Source organism: Lissotriton vulgaris, chromosome 7 (genome assembly GCF_964263255.1).
Source record: "Lissotriton vulgaris chromosome 7, aLisVul1.2, whole genome shotgun sequence".
NCBI lineage: Eukaryota > Metazoa > Chordata > Amphibia > Caudata > Salamandridae > Lissotriton > Lissotriton vulgaris.
In genome coordinates this window covers 588,025,529-588,047,754 of record NC_141695.1, presented here as the reverse complement: position 1 = coordinate 588,047,754, position 22,226 = coordinate 588,025,529, and the positions used below count along the sequence as shown (strand labels likewise).

Sequence of the window (22,226 nt, the reverse complement as noted above, 5' to 3'; positions counted from 1 at the left end):
TACAGGCACTTCAAAATGAAGGTAATGCATTTGTTGAGAGACCTCCTAAGAGAATGCAACATCATGGCCGGGTTAGACCTGCAAGATGCTTACTTGGTGGTACCTATTTCACATTCTCATCACTGGTTTCTCCAGTATCAGTGGCGAGAAACTACATATACATTTCTGGCACTTTAGCTCCTGCAGTAACAGTGTTTTTTAGAGCCAGGGTCTCTCTCGCTCTTACCTGGCTTCTTGTCAGACTGGTAGGTCTCCTGATGTCGTCTATACAGTCAATCTTCTCAGGCCCATTGTATTATTGGACCCTGCAGAGGCTCAAGAAATGCCATTTACAGAGGGGTATTTCTTACTCAGACCAAGCAAATTAATCACAGAGGTAAGACATGAACTATAGTGGTGGCTCAATCACTTGGAACGGGAGGGCCATTTTCAGTCTTGGCACAAACCTAATGATAGTCGTATGCGAACCACCTCAGCTCGGCTGCAAGATGCCGAAACCTATCTATTGGGGGCAGATGGTCCAAAGACAAATTATTCCTTCACATCAGCTGCCTCAAACTTTTAGCAGGCTCTTTCGCAATCTGCTTATACTCCCCTCAGTGGACCAGCTGTTATCTCATCTGGTCCAATATATCAACCGCTTTGGAGGAATGGTCCATAAGTTCACAGTACTGGTCATGCATCTCACAAGCAAACAAAATTCTGTAGCAAATTGGAGCTCTTGCTTCCTCAGGGATTTCAACGAATGGGAGTTGAACTCCCTTTTATTCTCCAAGGTAATGGAGAAATGGGACCCTTGTCATGTAACAGTAGGGAAGGTGTTGGAATATAAAATTACAATATTCCTTAACCAACAGCGCTATCCAGCGCAAGTCGTAGTAACGACTTGTGTTGTAATGGCAGCGTGGTAAAGGTCGTGCGGTGTAAACACTGCGTTGTAAACAACGTTTACCACCCAGAGCAGAGCCCTGCAGGGCAAGAGAGAGAAGAAAGAGGAGAACCTCTGAAAGAGGGGCAGAAAGGGGATCCACAGCCTTTGCTGTGCACCATGCCACAAATTTGTTCCACCTGCAGGCGTATACCGATTTTGTGGAGGGACGCCTGGCTGCCAGAATCACATTACAACCTTCATGAGGCAAGTCAAATGGCCTCAACTGCCGCCGCTCAATCTCCACGCATGTAAGTGGAGACTGGACAGGTTCGGGTGGAGGACCGTCCCGTGCTGCTGCGACAGAAGGTCCTCCTGAAGAGGCAGACGAATCAGGGGATCGACAGACATGCTGAGTACCTTGAGATACCAGTATCTTCGTGCCCAGTCCGGAGCTACAAGGATAACTTGGGCCCGGTCGCGTCTGATCTTCTTCAGCACTCTGGGCAGAAGTGGTATAGGCGGAAAGGCGCAGACCGCAGCTCCACTTGCGACGAAAAGCGTCTCCGAGCGAGTGCCGCCTTGGAAATTCCAACGTGCAGAACCAATGACATTGCGCGTTCTCTTCTGTGGCAAATAGATCTAACCAAGGCTCTCCCCACTGCTGAAAGAGGCCTTGTGCCACGTCCGAGTTCAGACGCCATTCGTGATCCATCATGCACCGGCTTGGTGGTTCAACACCTGGCATTCAGGGAACCTGCCAGGTGTTGAACCACCCTGGTCACGCCCTGATGTTCCAGCCACTGCCAGAGGCGCAGAGTCTCCTGGCATAGGGTCCACGACCCCACCCCGCCCTGTTTGTTGGAGTACCTCATGGCAGTGGTGTTGTCCATGAACACCTGCACTACACTCCCCCGGACAGAGGGGAGGAATGCCTTTAGTGCAAGCCGGATCACCCGCAGCTCCAGAAGGTTGATGTGGAGCCGGGACTCCGCCGGAGACCAGAGGCCTATGATCTCCGCCTCTCCAATGTGGCCCCCCCAGCCCTGGAGGGACGCGTCCATCACAACTACGTGTTTTGGTTGGGGTAGGGAGAGGGATCTGCTGCTGACCCAATCGCGGTCCGTGAGCCACCTCTGTAACTGTCTTGCAGTGCCCTCCTAGATCAAGACATGGTCGAACAAGTTGCCCTGATGCTGGGCCCACTGAAACTTCAGGTCCCACTGCAGAGCCCGCAGCCGCCACTGGGCATCAGCCCCAGAAGCCGCAGCGTCAACCTGACTGAGACTAGGGATAACGACTTAAAGATCGGAATCAGAGCCTGAATATCCCGAACCCGCTGTTCAGGAGGATAAACTCGAAACTGCGCAGAGTCTAGAACCGCTACGATGAAGAGGAGCTTCTGAGAGGGACACAGGTGTGACTTCGGCACATTGATGGAGAACCTCAGCTGGTGCAGGAGTTCGGCCATAGTCTGGAGGTATCTGACGACTGTCTGGGGCGAGCCCGCCTTCAACAGCCAGTCATCGAGGTAGGGGAAGACTGAAACCCCTAACCTGCGCAGATGAGCTGCCACCACCGCCATCACTTTCGTGAACACCCGTGGGGCACTGGTAAGGCCGAAGGGGAGCACGGTAAACTGAAAGTGCTCGTGGCCTACCGTGAACCGCAGGTAACGTCGGTGGGCCGGCAGGACTGGGATGTGAAAATAAGCGTCCTGGAAGTCCAACGCTACCATCCAGTCTCCCGGGTCCAAGGCAGCTAAGAAGTGAGCCAAAGTCAGCATCTTGAACTTCTCCTTCCAGAGGAAGCCGTTGACTTTCCGCAGGTCCAAGATCGGGCATAGGCCCCCTTTGCCCTTCTTGGGAACCAGAAAGTAGTGGGAGTAACAACCACACCCTACTTCTGGCCCAGGAACGCGCTCGATGGCCCCCTTGGCCAAGAGGGCCGTAACTTCCTCTCGCAGAAGACTCAAGTGATCCCCCGACACGCGGTGGTACTGCGGTGGCATGGCTGGAGGGGTCGCCACGAAGGGGAGGGAGTAGCCCCTTTGGACGATTTGTAGCACCCACCTGTCCGATGTGACGGTGCGCCAGTGGAGGAGGTGATGGTGAACCCCGCCACCCACTGGCGTCACATGGGCCTGAAAGCTCGGACTAGCAGGGTTTCGAGGCAGATGCCGCAGGGGTAGGTGTGGACTGACCTCCCCGTTGTCCCCGACCGCCGCTACGGCGGTTTCCACATCCGCCACCGCGCTGGATGTTAGTCTGCTGGCCGTGGCTGGCAGGACGTGTGGGGGCGCCCCTTCCTTCGCCACGAAAGGAGCGAAAGGCAGCAGTTTGCTGGTGCGGCGCCGAGAGGCCCAAGGACTTGGCCGTAGCCCTGGAGTCCTTAAAGCGCTCAAGCGCACTGTCTGCCTTGTCGCCTAAGAGGCGACGGCCATCAAACGGCATGTCCATAAGGGTGTTTTGGACATCAGCGAAAAGTTGGCGGACCTCAGCCAGGCGTGGCGACAAATCGCCACCGTTGTTGCCATCGCCCTGCCCAGCGAGTCCGTGGTATCCAGCCCACACCGGATGGAATACCGTGCCGCATCTCGACCCTCCACACGGGCTTGGGTGAGTTTAGTCCGGACCCCCTCCGGACATTGTGGCAGCACGTCCGCGACCGTGTCCCACAGAGAGTGGGTGTAACGGCCCAAGAGGCACGCGGTGTTGACTGACCGCAACCCCAAACTAAGTGAGGAGAACATCTTTTTAGCATACTGTTCGTACGGGGGGAGCCGCCGGGAATGCGGTCTGGGAGTTAGAGGCCTGGATGACCAGGCTCTCGGTGGTGGGGCGGGTGGACAGGAAGCAAGGGTTGCCCGGAGCCGGGCGGTGGCGCCTGGCCACGTTCCTATCTACAGGCGGACCTGTAGCGCACTTGGACCAAGTGCCCAGAAGAACGTCTGACAAGGCCTCATTAAACGGCAGCAGAGGCTCAGCCGAGCTTGCCTGCGGTTTAAGGACCTCAGTGAAGAGGTTAGTCCTCACGGGCGCGATGGGGAGCTCAAGGCCCAAGGCCTTGGCAGCCCGCGTCAGCACCACACTATAGGCAGCCCCCTCCTCCGTAGCCACGGTAGGAGGGGAGACAAAACCAGTGTCGGGCAAAGTGTCCTGGCCTCCCCTAGCTCACCTTCCCACTCCTGAGAAGACTGGCACTCACAAGCCAGAGGGTCCTCGGGCCCCTCCCAATCCTCCTTGCCACCCATCTCCTGATACTCGGGTTCAAAGGATGGGGCCGGGCCGTAGAAGTAGAAATCTCCTAGCGGCGTCAAATACGGCCGCTCCGACGCCGGACCCGAATCGAGGGTTGGACCGGGGACGGCGTCGTCCTGGGACGGCGCCGGGGGTGACACCCTGGGGGCCGGGGGCGGCGAGGTCGTCAGGTCGACCGGCGACGACCCGGATCCGGATCTGGCAGGGCCCTGCGGCGTTGGGACCGAAGTCGCCGACGGCACCGGGGCCAAAGCAACCGACGGCATCGGGGCCGAAGCACCCGGCTCGCTTGGGGACCCAGTCGGGGCTGCTTGGCCCGAAGGCGCCGCAGAAACTGACTGAGGAGTGAGCGACCTCATGGCCATGAGGAAGGCCTCGATCTCCTCCGGCGTCGCGTTCTGCCCAGGGACCGGCGGGTATGGAGCAGGCCGCGACGCCTGCGGCTCCGGCGGAGCCGGTGTCGCCCGAACCCCCGGCCGCATCACGCGAGCATCGGGGGGAGTCAGAAGAGCGGTGTCGCCTCTTCGACTTCTTGTGCCTCTTACCTGAGGACTTCGAGCCCGAAGACTGGTGACGACTTCCGGAACTGTGGTGACTCCAGCCCTGCGACCGGTCCCTCGACCTCCTTTCCGGACCGGGACCTCGAGGGGCGCGGGGCTGACTGCCGGAGCTCGAGTTGCTTGCGGGACCGCTCCCTTCTAGTTTTAGACGTCAGGGCCCGGCAGTCGGTGCAGGACTTGTCGTCGTGGTCGGGACCCAGACAGTGAAGGCACCGGCAATGGGGGTTGGTAACCGACATCGATCGGCTGCAATGCGATGCAGGGCTTGAACTCGGGCATCCCTACCAGCACTGTCAGAGTCGAGAGACTTCGAAAGATGATCAAAAAGGATCGAAAAAATTGACTAAGGGTACAACTTTTTCCGGATCGGCGCTTGCTGGTGTGGAAAAAAGAACTGACGTCAGCGCGCGAGGGCGGCGTCTAAGTACTCCGGCGACGTCATCCCGGCGCCAACGACGGATGCAGAGCCGCAGACGATGCCTACCGACGCGCAAGGGTACTGCTACGCAAAAGTTTCCGGATCCAGTCTGACACCTGGGGATATTCTAAGGTAAGGAATCTAATACTAACCTGTTTCTTTCAGATTATTATAACCTTTGGAATGTCTCAGTGGGATTGAAATACCTTCACCCGTAACTTGGTAACTCTTTTATGTCTAAAAAACTACTTTATACCAATCTGGCATTACTACTCTGCTTAGACTCCTGTAAACGAGTGTTTGATTTTTTAGCACTGGACTTGGAAGGTAGCTATTTTCCTCCAGAAGGAGTTTCATTCATAATCTTCAAAAGAACAAAATCGACTTCCAGACATGCCTTCTTTCCAGCCTTCCTAGAAGATCAGAAGCTATGTGTTGTACATAGTCTTAGACACTATGAAAGTCACTTCTTCCCTTCAGGACATCTATTAATGTCTTAGGTGAACCCATATGGTCCCGTTTCTTGTCTAGCCCTTGCTCATTCGATCAAATGGATCTTGTTTGAAGCGGGCATTGACACTTCCATGTTTGGTACCCATTCTGTCGGAGGAGCCTTAGCTTCAAACTTTTTTAGTGTTTTTTCTCCGGGCCCATTATGGACTACCTTGACATCACAAACAATGTCATTTGTACCATAGACAACACCAGTTGTGCCACAGACAAGTCCACTGATGCCTCCTCTCACATCTCCTATATTGTAACACTTTTCCACAACTCCACAACTTCCTCCGTCCGAATCTGCCAAAAGCTCAAGACGAGAAGCTCAACGACTAATAGAAGAGGGCAGATACTTCTTTGGGAATGACTATTAATAAGATCCAAATGATGGAGATGGCAAACCTGTGTTGAACTCAGATTTTGAGCTCCACTCACTAACAGTTCTCTCTCAAACAGAAGTGACCTCGTATAACAATGTGGGAAGACAGGCAGTAGACATGCTAGATCTGTAGCTTCTATCCACTGAGGTCAAACCTAATTTCCTCACAGAGGTCTTTCATGCCAAATCCCTCCTTCCTTCCAATGAAGCCCTCACAAAACCTATTTTGGCCATATGGCAGAAACCAACACTTCAACAAGGTTTCAATATTGATTGCCTGAAGATATAAGACTGCACCAGCGATCCGGACGTCCTCTCGGCTCATCCATCTGCAGAGTGTGTAGTCATGCAGGTTTTTTTTTTCATCTATGATGACTCTAGAATTTTTCTCATGAACACCATCTGAAAGGGAGTCAAATAAAGTGGAGCAATTCACCAAGAAGATATTCTCAGCAGGAGCATGGTACTTTAATCATTAAATGCCACTTACCTGTTAAGCTCATATCTAAATGCCCTTCTTGACTCAGCACAGACACTCATTGCCACCTTTTTTAAATGGTGTACAGACTAATCCATAAATTCATGTTCGGCCCATCTGTGTGATATTTTCTCTGTTCTGCCATTTTGCAAGTCTAGCAGGGCTGCACAGTTGCTACTGCTAAACATTATTTGTTAGCCTTATCGGCTTTCTTATGCCTTCCAGATCAACCATGTGTTGTTAAATCTCCAGTTTTTTAATGATTCTGCAAAGGTTTCATAAACAAGTAACCCTCTTCTCCCTTTACTATGCCACAATGGAACCTCAATTTGGTTCTTACTTACCTAATGTGCTCCCCTTTGAACCTTTACACAGTTGTCACTTATGTTTACTGACATTTAAGACTGTTTTCTCAATTGCTGTCACTTCAGCAAGACAAGTAAGTGAATTACAGGCCTTGATGATAAAACCTTTCACACCCTCCTCCTCCTTCCCTGACAAGCTGGTGTTGAGGGCCAGGGCTGACCTTCCTGCCTAAAGAGGTTACTCCTTTCTACAAGGGCAATCCATTACATTTCCTACCTTCAGTCCTTCACTGCATCCAACTAAACGGGAGGAAAGACTCCATGGTCTTTCCTCCCAACAGAGTGGTCAGCTTTTACCTGGATAGCACACACAAGTTCAGACTGGATTATCAACTCTGTGGGATATTTTGGAAAAAAGAAAGGCTATGCAGTTCACAAATGAACCCTGTCAAATAGATAATCCTGTGCATCAAAATATGCTACACCGTAGCACACAAAGTTCCTCCAGAAGGTATTAGAGCTCATACTATCCGAGTCAACTCTTCTATGTGCACACTGAAGAGAAGAGTGTCTCTGGTGGTTATCTGCAAAGTGGCAACCTTGTTGTCCCATCACACTTGCGAAATACTATTATGTAGATTCTGAGGTGAGGAGGGATGGTCACTTCGCTTGCTAAGTTCTATAGGATTTTTTGGTATGGCCAGCAATAGCCCACCTCAGAGTATGACTGCTTTGGAAATCTATGTGTTACATTGTCATACTTCTTTCTTTATTATTGCCATTTCCTCTTTAAGTCTTTCCTTATCCCCTTTGTACATTTCCCTTCAAAGAATCCGTATACTTTTGATATGGCACATGCTGCTCAGTTGAGAATTATGTTGTGAACTGTCTCTAGAGAATTCTGGATTCTGCTTGAAGACCTGCAGCTGTGAAGTACTGTGCTTGTTCATGAATACATTCTTCCTTAAACTTGATCTATCTACAATTTTATTTGAAATCACTACACTGTTCAAAAGGTGAGCAATCTGCAGGTAGAAGTATCCATCCGATCAATAAGTTACTTACCTCTGGCAGTGATTTTTCTGATGGATTCTCTATCTACCTTCAGATTCCTCATCAACCCACTTTGTGTGGCTGTATATAACAATAATCCTTTTGTTATGTACTCTTAACATTACTGAAAACTCCACCTATCTGATTAAGATACTGGTTTCATCCTTTCGCCTCGAAGGTGTACTAAACAACGGATGGAAGGGATGTCAGCATGTAGAGCTGCCACCTGTTACCAGCGTGGGTGAGCTGTTTAAAAGGTTCCAGATCGAGACTGGCACCTGGTATATTAAAGAGGTGAGGAATCAGCAGGTAGATGCAGTATCCACTAGAAAAAGCGTTACAAATGTAAGTCAGATATTTTAACGAATGTATAGATTAATACAATAATGCCATTTTATATACTGAACAATGCTTTTAACGTGTGGATTCGATGATTTTTTCTTTGAATGATTGTGTATGGCTGGTTGGATGTATGAGTTTAATGATCTATATAGCGTTTACACTCTCTGTATTAGTTTGAAAGTACCAACAGGTTCCTTCCTGTAGTTTAGCTACCAATTCCAAACTTTTGCGCCACTAGATTGTAAGCCATCACAACAGATATCTCTTTGAGGACACTCCTTGAACCTGTGTTCTTGGGGGCATGCTTTGACGGGCCTTGGGCCATTTCTGATGTTGGGACACAACTATTCTAGATAGGAGAAGGACTTCTGTGCACTAGAAAAGGAGTAGCCACTCACAGTGGGATGGAAGGGTCTTCCATCACATAGCCCAAGTCTGTGAGAAGTCTGCAAGAGAGGATGTACCTGGTATGGGAGGTCATAAGCAGGGGACCAAACATGCCTAAGTCAAATGCCTTTATAAATACTTGTTTTCTTCCAGGCCATCTTAATTTACAAGTTACTTACCTGTAACTTTGGTTCACCAGTATTGGTAACTTTCATAGATTCCCATGCTTTGTATCATTCCCCCGTCGTCGGAATGGGAGCCTCAGTAAATAGAAAATACCATACTAGTAGGTACAAAAGAGAAAACTAGGCCTCATCTCATTTTGTAGCATATCCACCTCTTTTTGTAAAAGAGACCAAAAAAGTTGCAACAACCAATCAGAAGAGCCTCACCCCATAGAACCCTTCTGAGAGAGCCTCTGATTTTCGTAGCCGTTGTGCAATAGTAACTACATCTGTAAAAGGCTGAGCTTTCCCAGGGGAGGAGGGTGGGCGCATGGGAATCTATGAAAGTTACCAATACTGGGGAACCAAAGTTACAGGTAAGTAACTTATTTTCTTGCCCCAGTATTGGAACTTTCATAGATTCCCATGCTTTGTATCAGAGTAGCTAGCAGTAAGCCATAAAAGCACATTTTGTTCTACTTATTCTCATAGGAAACAAAACGTAACATGTTACCATCTTTGATAGGGGCTCCAGCAAATAGAGCCACAGATGATGAGACTGATCTCGTCGAATGAGCCCGAACACCCCATTCCAGCGGCTTACCCGCTTCTTGGTGACAAAAGTGAATTGCATTAGAGATCCAGCGAGAAATGCTTTGTTTTGAAAGAGGAAATCCCTTCCGCGGAGCACTATAAGAAACAAAGAGCTGAGAAGATTTCCTGAAACTCTTTATCCGTTCCAGATAGAATTTCAAACATCTTTGTACATCCAAGGAATGCAGCAACCTTTCTGCTGGAGAAGTTGGTCGAGGGAAAAAAGATTTTAGAACCACCGGCTCATTCAAATGGAAATCGGATGGGACCTTTGGAATGAATTTTGGATTTGTTCTAAGGATTAGAATGTCCTTCTTGAACTGCAGAAAAGGTTCCACAATAGTGAGTGCCTGGAGCTCACCTATCCTCCTAGCCGATGTTAAGGCTAAAAGAAGAGCCAGCTTCCATGAAAGAAATTTAAGATCCGCTCTGTGAATTGGCTCAAATGGGGCTCTCATGAGATGAGCCAGAACTAAATTAAGCTGCCAGACTGGAGGCGGAGGCCGAACTGGAGGAAAACCCCTAAAGAGGCCCTTCAGGAATTGTTTGATAATTCTTGCAGACCAAAGAGAAGGACCTGAGGATGTCCGCCTGAATCTAGAGATAGCAGCCAGGTGTACTTTGGAGGAATGCGCCAGACCTGACTTAGCCAGAGAAAGAATGTAAGGCAAAATCTGGTGAGGAGCTGAAGTGTACGGGTGGAGATTCTGGCGTTGACACCATAAGCAGAAACGCTTCCATTGTGCATGGTAAGTCTTATTTGTACTTGGTGCATGGGCTTGAGAAAGTATTTCTTTACACTCCCTAGTGAGGTTCAAATTCTGGAATTCTCTGTGCTCAGGAGCCACGCTGTCAATTGGAGTGAGCTTGGATTTGGATGCAGCACTTGACCCTGAGACATTGTCAATAGAGACGGAATGGGCCGTAGGTAAATTGGCTGATCTTGAGAGAGTAGGAGAAGTTCAGTGGACCAGAATTGTCGGGGCCACGCTGGAGCAATCAAAATCATCCTGCAAGGTTCTGCCTTGAGTTTCCGTATCACCCTCGGAAGTAGGGGTATCGGAGGAAAGGCGTAAACAAATGCTCCGGACCAGGCTATCGAAAGAGCATTCCCCAGTGAACCTCGATGGTGATCCCTGTTTGCGTAGAAACTGCATTTCTTGTTTTCTGGGGTCGCAAACAGGTCTATGGTTGGAGTGCCCCAACCTGAGAAGATGTTCTCCAGAGTGCCCTGATCCAGTTCCCACTCTTGACTGATTGATTTTAGATGACTCAGTGCATCCGCTGTTGAATTGAGTGTACCTGGGAAATGTTCCGCCGTGAGAGAAATCCTGTGGAGGATTGCCCAGTTCCATATTTCTTGGGCTTCCCGTGAAAGAACCCGGGATCTTTTCCTGCCCTGTTTGTTTATATAGTACATGGCCTTCGTATTGTCCATACGAACCACTACCGAGCCATTCTGTATTCTTGGAAGGAAAGCTTGTAAAGCTAAATGAATGGCCTTGAGTTCCAGCAGATTGATGTGAGGCTTGCGCTGCTCGGGCGTCCAATGACCGCTCACCTGTAAATCCTGCTGACTGCTCCCCAGCCTTCTAGTGAGGCATCCGTGGTGAGAACCATGGGAGAAGGGGAGATCCTGAAAGTGAGACCCTTTGAAATATTCTCCTTTATCGTCCACCAGTTGCTTGCGCTTTTCATTCCTGGTGTTACTGTTATTTCGTCGTCGAATGAGCCTTCTGCTTGGCACCACTGCCTGTCTAGCTGTTCTTGCAGTGGACGCATTCGTAGTCTGCAGTGCGGAATTAATGGTATGCAAGATGAGATCGATCCTAGTAGCGATTTGTACAGACAGACCGACAGTGATTTCCTCCTTTGTAAGAGACGAACTGAGAGAATGAGTCTTTTTTGTCTTTTTTCGGAAGGCAAAGCTCTGCAGCGATTTGTATCCAGAATGGACCCTAGAAATCTGTCCGACCTGGATGGTTGAAGGACCGATTTGGATTTGTTGATTTGAAGACCTAGTTGGTTGAAAAGTTGAATGCAGCTGTTGACCGCCTTGGAAGCCGCTTGAAAGGATGGAGCCTTTATCAACCAATCGTCTAGGTAGGGAAAAACCTCCAGAGATTGCCTTCTGAGAAACGCTGCCACTGGGGCCAATACCTTTGTAAATATTCGTGGGGCGAACCTGAGACCAAACGGAAGCACCTTGAATTGAAAGTGGCTCTTGGCTACTGTGAAGCATAGATATCGTCTGTGAGCTGGATGGATTGGCACATGGAAATACGCGTCGTCTAAATCCAGAGTTGCCATGTAGTCCCCTGGATTGAGAAGACGTAAAATGTCTTGAAGAGAAACCATTCTGAATGACAGCTTTATGAGATAGGTGTTGAGCTCCCTTAGGTCTAATATTGGACGCCACTTTTCCTCCGTCTTGAGAACCAGGAAAAACCTGGAATAAAAACCTTCTCCTCTTTGAGAGTGAGGTACCGGTTCTATTGCCCCCTTGATGAATAGTTGGTGGGCTTCGAGATGTAGAAGTCGCAGATGTTTTGATTCGGTGGGGCGAGGAGCTCTGGAAGGAGGAAGCTGATGAGATTCCAACGTGTGGCCAAATCGAATGATATTCAAGACCCACCGGTCTGATGTAATGATCACCCAGCTGCGTAGACAATGCGAAATCCTGCCCCCCACTGATGTTATCGGAGGCGGAGGAACAGTAGAAAGAGCCAAGAGGCCGCTGTTGCGTTTAGATGAATCTCTCCTCTTGTTGGTTGGCGAGAGAAAGTTGCAGATTGGCCCTGCCTCTGAAAATATTGTGGCTTGTAGGCTTGTGATGATTGAGAATATGAGGAGTAGCGTTATTGGAATCCTCCTCTATAGCTGGAAAAACTCCTGCCTTTTGCCCCTCGGAATGGTACCTCACGGTATTGTAGAGTGCCTAAGGACTTGGCTGTTTCAGTGTCCTTCTAGATATCTTGTAAGGCATCATCTATATGTTTTCCAAAAAGCTTATCACCATCAAAGGGCAAATCTAAAATCTTATTTTGCACCTCAGGGCGAAACCAGGTAGCCCGAAGCCAGCCCTGTCTTCTTAGTACAGCCGAACCTGCCAAGGCACGAAAAGCAGTTGTGGCTATGTCCATGGCGCAGTGAATTATATCCGAGGAAGAGCGTTCCCCTTCCTCTAAAATCTTCCTTGCATCCGCCTTAGCACTCTCCGGTAACTGATCCATAAACGGAGACATATCGCACCACATTTGGCGATCTGTCGTCCCAAAATTGCGAGTGCATTGGAGGCACAAACCAGGAGTCTTGACATTGAAGAGAATCTTTTGCCCACATTGTCAAGGCGTCTACCCTTCTTATCAGGTGGAGAAGCCAGAGGGGCCGAAGGATTCTTTGACTTCCTTTGCACAGCCTGGGAGATCACGGAGTCCGGCCTCGGTTGGCCAACCAGGCACGTGGGACTACCATCAGGGGCTTTGTACTTTTTCTCTAGCCGCGGTAGGACCGGAACAACGGTTTCTGGAGACTGCATGACCTTCACACCCTCAGACCAAACATGCTTTATGATGGGAATAGAGCGGATTGATTTCTTGTATGGCTCCTTGAAGTCATAGAGGAAGCAGTCTGATTGAACCATAGGAACTGTAAGTCCAAACCGGTTTGAAGCTCTTTCCATGAGGTTATGGGAACCTCCTATGTCAGCTGGAGGTGAGTCTACCGGATTCGGTAAAGGAGAAGGTGGATCTGGAATAATGTAATCGTCCCACTCTCTATCCGTGTAGGAAGGCGGATATCTGAGTATGGTTGCCCCCAACTTTTTGCCTAGTGTTTTGCTGGTTTTCGACTTAGTTGGCCTGGGATCCTGCTATTCAGGACCCCAGGCTTCCTGCTCTCTCTGTTAAAATGGACTCCATGTACCTTAGGTACATATCTAATTGGATACTGGGTCACCTTATCAGCCCCTGTACAGTGTACCTTAGGTACCCAGGGTATAGGTGCACCCAAGGCCTACCAGGGGCTGCAGCATGTATTATGCCACCCCTGGCTGGCCATCCAAATCTGACACAACTGGCTGATCAATCAGCTGGGGCAAGGTGGTGTAATCACCCTTTGCTTTAGATATAGTATACCTATATCTAAACCTAAAATGGACACTTATACTCCTATAAGTCACTCCTATGGCAGGCCTTAACAATCCTGGAGGCAGAGTGCTTGGAATTATGTGAGATAGTGCTCTGGCATGAGCTGAGCCTGTCTACAGCTTTCGGAACCAAGTCATTTAGCTGTTTCCATGATAACGCTTTACCATATGCTCTTAAGTGCATTATAACCTCGTGGTTATTGCTAACTTTGGCATAGCATTATCAAAACATGTCGAGTAAGGTGTCATACGAATTGGAATACTACCCCCTCGTCAGTTCTGGCAACGGGGGTAGCATTCCACCCATCTAGAGGGACACGACATGTATGTAACTGTGAACCCCGGTTAAAGTTAACTCGAGCCTCAGCATCACAAAATGGATGCTGCCACCACAGACACAAGTCTGACCTCCTGCTGCTGGGAGTCCTTCCAGCGAGGGAGGCTTGGACAAAGGGTTTCCTGCCTTGGGAGGTGCTAGCACCACCCCAGACAGGATTTTGTGTATTAGGTAGGACAGGGCTGAAAGGAATGAGACATGCCTGGGGCACACAAGGTGTCCCTGTGCATACACCGGTTCAAACCAGTTGCTGGGGCACTCCAGCCCTAGCTCTGGCGCGACACCGGACACAGGATAGGGGGTGTAACCACCCCCTTCCTGGTCCCACCCATAGGAGGGACCTAGTGATAGTACAGCCCCCTTTAGCAGGATAAAGGTAGGAGCTGGTCCCATTCCAAATTGGATTAATCCTGACTTGAAACTCTACAAGAAGAAACTCTGGACTTCGACTTTCTACACAGAAGACTGAAGAAATCTCCCTTGTGGGCAAGGAGTGTCCACCCTGCACAAGCAGGCACCATCAAGTGTCCAGCGGCTTCACTTTGTCGTCTTCCCTCGAGGATCCAGACTTCAGAGCCCGACGAGACCCGGATTCCCAGGCCTCTCCGACCTCAACTCACATCTGTAGCTCAGCTGAGATCCGTGGGTGCGACGAGACACGTGGGACCGGCCATCTTGGAGAAACTGCCCTTCACTTCCAGCACGACTTCTGAGGTAACCTCGACGAAGTGCTTTGGGGATTGAGAAGCCCCAGCCCCGAGCAGCTCCTGCACCGAAGACCAGCCCTCCAGCATCCACGAGATCTGCGTGGGGCCCTTCTGCCTGTTTGCTGCTCGACGTGTTGTCTGGTCACTTGCCGGCTGGCTAGTGGCCTCCTAGACGACGATCCACGACATCACCTCTGCTGGTCTGGTTGCTCCAGACTGGCCCTTGTTTCCCTGCAAAGGAGAAGTACCCCGGACCCGCCTGGTCCGCACCAGACGCCTTTTCCACTCACCGCGTGGGTTGCCTTTGCCAAGGCATGTTGACGCCGAATCCGGAATCAACACCGCCGACAGCGAGAGCCTGCGTGGGACAGCTCGTGCCTCCATCCTGGTCATCGAAGACACCTCCTGGTCCACGTGGCTGCAGAGTCAAGCGTCCACTCTTCACCTGATCGCGACAACAGCATCTGGTTCCATTCCTGGTTCCACTCCATTCACTGGCTAGTGACTGTGAACCTTGTCCCCTCTGCTTTCAGGTCTTCAGCATTCCTGATCCACCCTTGGATCACACTGGACATCTTCCTCCTGGTCGCCTGCAGCATCTTTTCTTTCAGGCTCCATAGACTTCAACGCAGAAACCCGACACGACTTCGCACCTATGCACCCGCAGCCCGTGGGTGAGGTAACGAGAGCATTTCGGTGCTCAATGGTAGATTGACTCTCCTAGTGTCCAGTTCCACAGTCGTTTTAGTCCTAACTAGTCAAGATTGTCCGTACTCACCTTTTTCTTGAACTGTACTGTCCATAGACGTTGTTACGCATCTCGCGTGTGAGTTCACACTCTGCACACGCGTTCCGTGGGCCTCCTATTACTTACCTAAAGTTAGGATAGTGTAGTCCCAGCTATCCTACAGCCTCTGAACAGCTCCATTCCTTCTATCAACTTCCTTGTACCACTTGTTTAGTATATGGTTTGTTGCGCCCCTAGGGCAACATTGTAACTTGTGCAACTTAACGTATTTTTCTTAAGAGTCTTGTCATGTGCTTAGCCCTCTGATCTCATAAAGAGTTCAGAGGTGTTTGTTAGTTAATAAATATCTTGTTTATTTTCATAACTACCTGTGTGGAGTCCTTTCATTTGGTAATCAAGGGGTTATATGTGGTAAAACAGCTGGCTTCACATGCCAAAAGAGTTTAGCCTAAAACTGCTTTGTCCATGCTAGCATTAGGATAGCTGATCTATAAGGTTGACTTACAACCAATCACCATAAGGGTTGTTTGGACTGATATATGATGTTCACTAATTCTAGTGACCACCTTGTATCAGGCCAACTTTTCACAATCCGGATTTGGGACCCCCGTTACATTTTCTCCATCATCAGAGGAATCGTCATCATTGTCACCATACACCTGTCCTGAGGTGACACCATGTCTCTCCTCCGCAGGTTCTTGTTCCCTTGGCTGAACCTCCACAGCCGAAGAGGAAGGTGGCAGTGGTGGAGGAGGTGGCTGAATGGATTCGGAGGCTTGGGAAGGAAATCTTCTCCTGTAATCCATTAACATGATCTGCAGGTCATTTATCAAAGAAGAAGGTATAGAAACCATACCCTGTTGAGATTGATTCTGCATTCTCTTTCTAGGAGGAGGCTGTTGTTCCTCCTCGTTGTAGCCATTAGAGTCAGAGTCCTGGTATTTTACCTGGAGCTGAGATGGGCTATAAGCGTCCCCATATGGACTATCATCATCATCACCCGAATAGTTCTCCTCTAAAAGTAAGGCTGAAGGCAAGGGCGTCCCTCTTCGTGGGGATATCATGTCTGGTGTGATTTGGCGTCTTTTTATGGAGATCTTGACCTTTTGTACCGTCGAAAGGATCGTCGACATCGCTGGCGATGGAGTCATCGTCGACAAGAGCACCGCCGACGGAGAGAGAGTCATCGTCGATGGAGGGGAAATCGTCGACGGCCTCATCGACGACCTCATCATCAGTATTACAGCAGCCGTCGTCATTGCCATCGTGTTCGTCAACGTCGTCTTCGTGGTCGTCGACACCACTGTCGGCGTCATTATCGTCGACGTTGAGATTAGTCTCTTCGACAAAGAGAATGAAGCTCCAGCCGTCAACGCAGCCATCGTCGAGGCTGTCATCATCGGTCCCATTGACGAGGCAGAAATAGCAGATTTCTGGATTTTTGTCGTTGACGTACCTGAAGATGTCACCGTCGATGAGCAGGTTTTCTTGTCCGATTTTGGTTCTTGTGGTAGGGAAACCGGTTTCTTAAAACCTTTTGCTTTCCCAGGTGGTGGAGAGATAACAGAAGGCCCTTGAGACCTCTTCTGAGAAGAAACCACCTCAGACACCAATCCCTCCTTCTCCTTTGCAACTCTGTGAGAAGATTTTCGGGGACTTGACCTACTAGACCTATCAGAGGTCTTTTGAGAGGTCTTAGATGGCGGCTCAACAGATGTTGAAGGGGAAGACCTACCCCTCTTTTTAGATTTTCTTGAGGAGGAAGCTGAAGAGGAATCTTCGCTGTTGCTGGAAATGACCTCCTTTCTACACTTCATCTTTTGAAGCCAGGTCAGACGTCTTCCTTCTCTGTCCCTTAATGTCTTAGTAGAGATGGTCCTGCAGATTTTACAATCAGTAGCTTTGTGGTCCGGGTACAAGCAGTATATACAATCCTTATGCTTGTCCTCCACATAAAGTATTTTCTTTGAACAGGTAGCACAAGCTTTGAACAAGGCTTTCTTCCCTTTATCCGACATCTTGAGAAAATAAAGGTTGATTTTTCAAGTTGCAGAAAGAAAAACTGAGCAGAGCTCAGAGGAGACTCCCTTAGCACAACGTGCGGTAGAAAATCTGAGGTTCTCTCAGGAGGGTTCTATGGGGTGATGCTCTTCTGATTGGTTGTTGCAACTTTTTTGGTCTCTTTTACAAAAAGAGGTGGATATGCTACAGAATGAGATGAGGCCTTGGCCTAGTTTTCTCTTTTGTACCTACTGCTATGGTATGTTCTATTTACCGAGGCTCCCATTCCGACGACGGGGGAATGATACAAAGCAGGGGAATCTATGAAAGTTCCAATACTGGGGCAAGTGCGACTTTCTATATTTATTGCATTTCAAGGCTGTCTTCATTTACATCCAGCAGGTAAAGTGCATATAAAAATATGGCAACTGTGATTCTTGGCGCCGTGCGGTGAGGTGAAAGACTTGGCTAATTGGCTAAAAAGAAAAGAACAGCATTTTCTGTAAGCATTTTGTTGTTTTTTCACAGTTGGCAAGCTGCATATAAAATAATGCACATACCTTAAACGAAAAATACATGCAATTTAAACTAATCCTTGGGAACGCCTACTTTAATGTTGTGAAACCTCAGTTTATTAATGTGATCACTGCAGATGTCTGTTTGGGAGACCAGAGAGTCACACAATTGAATCCGGGTTGGTAAAGTGCAAAATTGTGACTTGTGTATTTATAATGCTATGAAGTCCCAGCCTGTAACACAAAGCACTGTGAATATGCAAGTTATTTTTTTTAAATTGTATTATACACTGTAAAAGCAAGGCTGTTGGAATTATGCAGCGGGAAGGACAACATTATGTGGCAGGATTGACTAATTTGTGCAGCGAAAAAAAGAAAACATATGTAGCTTTATGCAGCACTTTAGTGCTACTTCTTAATTTTATCAGTCTTACACATGCTAACAGTGTGGGAACATGTTTCACCTCATTATTGCCACATTGACCCCCAAATTCAGCATTCAGCAACTTGGGGAGGAAACCCTCTTAGCAGAGGATAGAGAGGTCCTAGATATGCCTATAGTGACTGGCAAGCTATGCATACCTATTGATAGTTTAAAAGCTGGAAAGGCTACAGGACTGGACTTTATTCCTGCTGAAATTTATAAGGTTTTTTCAGGGGCTTTGCAAGGATTCTTGACTGAACTGTTCCAGGAGATTCAGGATTGGCTTCCTCCGCATGATAGTTGGTCATTGGCTAAAATAGTGGTGTTTCTAAAGAAAAACAAACCGCCTACGGAGTTTGGCTCATACCGACCCTTCACTCTTATTAGCTGTGATTCAAAGATCTATGGTAAAATCTTGGCACTTGTCTATCTACAGTTATTAAACAGCTTACATCTCCGATGCAGCATGGTTTCATCCTCGGCAGGGGCATCGCTGACCATACCCAATGATTAATAACCCTCTTTGATGCGGCTGGTGTTTCTCAAGACTCTACTGCTCTTATCCTGTTGGATGCCGAAAAGGCATTTGATAGGGTCTCCTGTCTGTTTCTTTGGACAGTAATGTCCTACAAAGGAATCAGTCAGGGGCTTATCAATGTGATGCAAGCCCTCTACCATCTGCCTAGAGCCGGGATCTCTCTCATGGGAGGTAAATCTGATGATGTGGTCATTAAACAGGGTACCAGGCAAGGGTGTCCCTGCTTCCCCCTGTTATTCGCACTCTATATTGACCTCTTGATCAGGCCAATCCATTGCAATAGTGAAATCAAGCCGATCAAGTTACCTGGGGGGGAGATGAAGATCTTAGCATACGCCGACGATTTGGCATTGCTACATCTGCAACTAATAGAGCTCTCATAGAGATCGCAAAGGAGGCTAAGAGGCTCTGCCAGATATCAGGATATCTATTAAACGGGGACAAAACCCAAGTTATTATCAACAAAGAGGAACTACTTCAGGATGAGCGGGTCACTAAAGAGGCAGCCTATCTCGGAGTTATCATTAGCTCCGATGTTGGAAGCACTGTGGAGGCCAATCTTACTCCTTTGATTCAGAAAGCCAAATTGGATTTTGGAAGCTGGAATAATCTAATAATTTAATCAAAATGGTCTTTCTCCCCAAAATTCTTTATCTCTTTCGTGCCATCCTGCTGGAGATCGGTAACAATTGGTTTTTAAATCCTCAATGGGATGCTGATGAGATTGCTTTGGGCGTATGCGAATCCTTTGCGTATGCTTAAATTGATGACATTACCCAACAATCACGGAGGTCTAGCAGTCCTCAACCTGAAATTGTATTAATGTGCAGCAGGATTGCAGCAGCTTTCAGCCCTCCTAGGGAAAGGGGGTGTCTCTCCGGGACAAGATGAGTTGACTCCCTCCATATAAGAGCTTCTTATAGGGGATAATGCGTGTGGCTGTCTTTTCCGGCAAACCAATTTCTATTATAAAAAAAGTCCACTTTAAAGTTCTTACTGCAGCCTTTTGTATTTGGGGTAAAATTTGTAAAACAGGTGGTCTCGGGAGACTTAACTGCTAGCCCACTACACTGGATAACTCACTGTTGCCTGATATCTTTCATGATATTTATGAGAAGATTGGGTTCACATGGAATTTGTACTCTAGCAGATTTTTTTGTGTTTAATTCTTTTTAAGTCTTTTGAGGTGATGTGTCAAAACTTGTTTCAATCTTTATATAACTCATGCGAAGATAGTTAAAGGGGGGGGGGGTAACCTTAGGGACGAGCTGCCCCAGATGTAGGGAATATGGTGCAGATTTTGTCCGCATGTCCAGCGCTAGATGTTCTTAACTCCGGGATCAATGGCTTTCTTGTCAATAAATTAAGGATAAATGTCCCTGTCTCCTAGGTGGATTCTATTAGGGGTCCATGATGAATTCATTTTATCCAATGTTGAGCCTTTTTCATGTTTATAGCTATGGCTGTCTTTCAGATCTGCTTGACTTAACCATTCCTCACCCCCCTTGTGTTCCATCAGTGGTTTGCACGACTAAATTTGATCTATTACCTTGAAAGTGCTATCTATTCACAAAAGAACTTGAAGGTCCGTGACAAGATGTTGAGAGCTTGGCTTTCTTTTAGCAAATGGGAATTACAAAACGTCACTGGGCTTGGTGGGGGACACCTAGGCGAGTTGATATAGGTGGGGCTGCCTATGGTAGAATAGACCATAGTGAAAGATATTTGGAATCTCTTTTCTTTCTGCTTTCATTTTTTCTATAATTAGGAATTGTATGAATTTATTATCTCAAGGGAAAATGTCTGTTGGCAACGTGTGTTATTGCCTTTTAATAACATTTGATCAGCTTGAGCTAGAAACACTTTTTTTGTTAAAATCTGTAGAATAAGCAACAAATGGTGGATTATGTGGTAAGTGCAGCAAATCTATAATTATGTGGAAAATGCTGCAACCACAAAATTGCATGGTTTCAAATATCCTGAGTTTAAGATAGGCTGCTACAAAATGATTTAGCATTTTAGATAAAACATCTACTTTTAAAGAATACCTTTTAGAAATAGGTAATTACACTGTACCTAGCGCAAACACTTTTATAAGTCTATTAAAATGAAGCTTTCCAAAACCCAACACCCTTAGATCACCCCCAAAAGGATAGTGACTTCATAAATTAAAACCTGTACTCTGTTCCTAACAGCGTTTACATTTGGTGATTTACCTATAGCAAACATTTACATTCTTTTCAGATTTCAGGTACTCTTGTGAGAAGGCCTATTTCTTCTTTAGTTTGGTCCATGGATAGTCTGAAGGAGGTGCCCGAGAAGAAAAGGTGCCATGTGTGGGCTAATTATTTCCTTTACAAATGGACAGACACATCTCTCACACTCAGATCCCCTGAGGAAGGTGAAGATTTGTTGGTATGGCCATCATTACCATTAACGCAGCCAGTGCAGTGGCACTGGGGCAGTGCACCCCAGCTTTAGCTGTGTTGCTAGTAAAATGGTGGTGCTTTTGGCCTCATGTGTAGGAGGGATGGGCCAGTTGAGAGAGTGGGCAGAGTAATAGGTATCATTTGTGCCACAGATGCAGTTTCCTGGGGACCCCTGGTTGTAAGGCATCAACTAAACCCCAATTAGTATTGTTTTACTATCTTTACTTGCTTCCGTTAGGTTAGGGCCCAGTGCAACCAGTGTTGCTTAGCGCCTCGGACCAATGGCCCAAGAAAAGGGAAATTTAAGCAGGGGAGACACATTAGTTTAGGCATCAGAGAGATAGCAGAGTGGGGAATGGGGCAAGATGGAGGTCAATTTTTTTCAATAAGGGGCGGAGAAGACCACCACTTAGCAAGGCAGTCGATCTCTTTCCTGGAGCAGGCGCAATGGCACTGGGGCCCAGGAGTGAGAAGCTCACTGCATAACAGTTATGACTGCCTTAATTTACCAAAGAGAATTGGAGGCTCGCTTTTCTTCCTAGCATTAGAGGTGAGGGCACCCTTGCTGCAAAGTGGTGGGCAACATGCCAGTGCTCATTTTATTTTGAAAGGGACAGAGAATCTGGTCTAAGATTGGAGTGAAGGCCATGCTACTCAGGGCTGCAGCAGGTGCATTTGCATTGGGAGTGTGAGGGGCTCACAACACCCCAATTATCAGTTGTCTTGCTTTTGCTTGATATATTTGCTCTTTTTTAAGTCTCACACTTAGTGTGGATTATCAGCTACAGAAAAAGTACTCCTGAAATGGTTATCCTTCCCCCTGGACTTGGCCCTGACCATGCCGCTCCCCCATGTACTGCCATAAAGGTTTGAAGGGGAACTCTACTTGAAAACATTTTGCTCATGGGGCTCACTGCAAACAAAGTTTGAAGACTTTGCATCAGTGTGATAGATATGCCATACGAGAATCCATGTACTATCAAGTATCAGCTGAGCTACTCTATCCATGTGTGGGTCACATGAAGCAGAAGAATGCTCTCTTAGGGTTCAGGTGACAATACATAAACACGCAGG

At 48.0% G+C, this 22,226-nt stretch overlaps 1 protein-coding gene across 2 annotated transcripts in view; it reads left to right on the top strand.

Moving 5' to 3' along the window:
• The window catches only part of METTL23 (methyltransferase 23, arginine), a 141,100-nt gene that overhangs the window by 97,821 nt on the left and 21,053 nt on the right, over positions 1-22,226 (top strand). The window contains exon 4 of one of the 2 annotated variants that reach the window (XR_015297496.1): positions 7,998-8,113. The exons of the other annotated variant lie outside the window; for it this stretch is intronic. The gene's annotated coding sequence lies outside the window, so the exon portion shown is untranslated. The remainder of the gene's footprint in view (positions 1-7,997; positions 8,114-22,226) is intronic. 2 annotated transcript variants of the gene reach the window in all.